Source organism: Sapajus apella, unplaced genomic scaffold (assembly GCF_009761245.1).
Source record: "Sapajus apella isolate SASKATOON/1434 unplaced genomic scaffold, GSC_monkey_1.0 scaffold35, whole genome shotgun sequence".
Classification (NCBI taxonomy): domain Eukaryota; kingdom Metazoa; phylum Chordata; class Mammalia; order Primates; family Cebidae; genus Sapajus; species Sapajus apella.
In genome coordinates this window covers 21,115,966-21,119,078 of record NW_022436975.1, presented here as the reverse complement: position 1 = coordinate 21,119,078, position 3,113 = coordinate 21,115,966, and the positions used below count along the sequence as shown (strand labels likewise).

The 3,113-nt window shown below is 40.4% G+C and overlaps 1 pseudogene across 1 annotated transcript; it reads right to left on the bottom strand.

Annotated features, from left to right (window-relative positions):
* Positions 1-1,539: 1,539 nt before the first annotated feature.
* On the bottom strand, positions 1,540-2,356 carry LOC116563610 (annotated as a pseudogene). The gene has a single exon (XR_004274482.1). The product of XR_004274482.1 is annotated as a 60S ribosomal protein L5 pseudogene (transcript).
* Positions 2,357-3,113: the final 757 nt, after the last annotated feature.

Sequence of the window (3,113 nt, the reverse complement as noted above, 5' to 3'; positions counted from 1 at the left end):
ACAGGAGCCATTATTTAATTTTACCAGAGAAATACTTTTGTCCAACTTGAACGTCATCGTCATCTCTGAACATAAACTTGAAGATTGTTTCTTCAGTCAAACCAGACTTTTTACCAGTTTCCAAACACACCTCTGTGCTTTCCTTGGCTCATATTAATTCATGTATTCATTCAATACCTAGTTATTAAGCACCTGGTAGGTGTCAGACATTCTGCCAGATGCTGGTAATACAAAGGTGAAGACAGGCACACAGTTGGTGCCCCCATGGAGCCTGTGATCCACTGGGACACACAGACATCAATCAAGTGATCATACAAATGAATGGGATAAGAGCCTGTGTGAGAGGATTTGGTCTCATCAGAGATGCCAGAGAAGACTTCCCTGAGAAGGTAGTACTTGGGCTCGGGTCTGAAGGATAATTGGAGTTACATAGGTGAAAAGGTGGTGCACAGATGTCCTAGCCAGAGAGAATAACATGCAGAAATCAAGGGACAGGAGAGAAGGTACCAGGAACTACGATGGGCCCATGTGGCTAGACCAGAGAAAGGACAGAATGTGTTCAGATGAAGCTCCAGAGAGAAATTAGGGGACAGAGCATGCCTCTTGCAGGGCCTTGCAAATGAACGGAATTTCATCCTATCCCAACATATGTATCCTTACATGCCCTTCAAAATCCTGTGTGGCCATTCTCACATACCACCTCCTCCAAAATGAGTTTCCCAATCCCCTTAGCTAAATGCGTCATTCCCCTTCTCTATGTTTCAGATAATGTGGTCATACCTGTGTAGTCTCATTATCCCTTCCTGCCTTGTATAATGGTTATGTGCGCTGCTTAGCGTCAGGGTTGTGAGTTTATTCACCTTTGTATTTCACACATATGTAATAAGTGCTCAATCCATGTTTTGAATACCTTGAATTTAATCAACACCCTGGTTCAGCAATTTATGCCACTGCTTTTTCATGATCAAAACCAATAACTAAAGCCTTTCATAGTTCTCTGGAGTGCATAAAGGATTTTGACAATCGAAGATAAACTATGAGAGGTATGGCAAAATATTGTTACATCTAGGCAAACTGGATGAGATATCACATACCTGAGTACATGGCTGACTGATATGGGAGCATAAAACCATTGGTAGCTCAGTATTCGACTTCATAGCTACACGAGAACTAATGGCCTTTACCATGTTGTGAAAGTTCTCAGGAACGCTCTGTGATCCTCAGATGTGCGTGACCTCCAAGAGCAGGTGCGCACTTTATGCCTGACCAACTTTCACACATGTAATGAATATTGGCTGTATAATACTAAAAATCTGGAAAAAAATTTTTTAAAATTTTAGTTAAACAGGGTCTACCAAATAATTCTGGTTTTATCTAGAATTTTGGTAATGATTATAAATAATCAATGTCTGGGCATTAGGCTAAAACAGAAAATATGAGACATGGAAATAAAATGAGTACCTCTGAAGACTAGTACCTAGTTTTATTATTTGTTTTTTGTTTTTATATCTAGTTTGTTTTGTTTTGTTTTGTTTTTAGTTGCAGTCCATAAGTTTATTGTCTTTATCTGCAAAATCCTGATAGAAAATTGTTTGGTTTAGCTCTCAGCAGCCCGCTCCTGAGCTCTGAGGAAGCTTGCCTTCTTTTGAGCTACCCGATCTTTCTTCTGAGCAAGGGACATTTTGGGGCGGTTCCACCTGTTCTTCTTAACTTCTTACTTGGGCTTCTTTTCATAGACTGGATTCTCTCGTATAGCAGCATGAGCTGTCTTATACATCTCCTCCATCATGTCTGGAGTTACGCTGTTCTTTATGTATTAAGAGAACTGTTTCTTGTAAGCATCTTCATCTTCTTCCATTAAGTAGCGCATGTAATCTGCAACATTCTGGCCCATGATGTGCTTCCGGTGTACTCCTGCATTAAATTCCTTGCTTTCAGAATCACAACCAGGGAATCGCTTGGTACTATGAGGGATAGACAAGCCTCCATCCACAGCTCCCTTCAGGGCACCAAAAACTTTATTGCCAGTGGTAGTTCTGGCAAGGCCTGCATCCAAATAGCAGGTAAAGGCACCTGGCTGATCATCAATGCTTTCCACATTGTATTCATCACCAGTCACCTCCACTTGGCCCTCATAGATCTTGTCCATGCCAAACCTATTGAGAAGCCTGCGGGCCAGCTGCAGGCCAGTACAATACGCTGCAGCGTAATTTGTCAGGCCAACCTTCACACCTTATTTTGGCAGTTCATGTGCATATGCTGCGCAGACTATCATGTCCCCCTCTATACGGGCATAAGCAATCTGACAAATGATATCTCTGTTTGTTACACGAACTAGCATCCTGTATTTGGGTGTGTTGATTTATTTTTATCCTGTATCACCAAGCGTTTCTGAGCATAGTAATCACTTTTACCCTCTCGTCATCTTCTAAATTTCACTTGGTATCTCTTAAAGTAGGCCTTATTCTTAACAACTTTAACAAACCCCACCCTGCGGAACAGAGACCCGCGTCCGCAGCTCGACAGAGACCTGCAGGCCCAGCAGCGCTAGCGGGGGAAGAAGGCTATATCTAGTTTTTGAGAAAAAAATTACTTTTTTCCTTAAAAATATGGCTTTATTAAACACAGTTTAATATTAAACACAGTTTAATGAAACTGATATGAAGTCAATTCATGTTTATACATCATGGAAGGGGAAAATATCATGGATAAAACTAATAATAAAATGTTTCCTCTGTCACATGTGGTGGCACACACATGTAGTCCTAGCTACTCAGGAGGCTGAGGCGGAAGGATCACTTAAGCCTAAGAGTTAGAGGCCAGCCTGGGCAACATAGCAAGACCCTGTCTCTAAAAAAAAGTTTTCTAAATTATAAACAGCAAAATTATTAAACACAAAGTGAACAAAGACCAATGTAACAAGGTAAAATGAAAATAAACAGAAGACTATATATATGTATATATGTAGAGATAGATGATAGATAGATAGGTAGATAGATAGATAAAGTAAAAAAGGAGTAATTACTGTTTGTGTGTTAGGCTTGCTAGGTATTTTACACGTGTGAGTTTATTTAATCTTCGCAGCACTCCTGTGAGGACAGGACTATTATTAT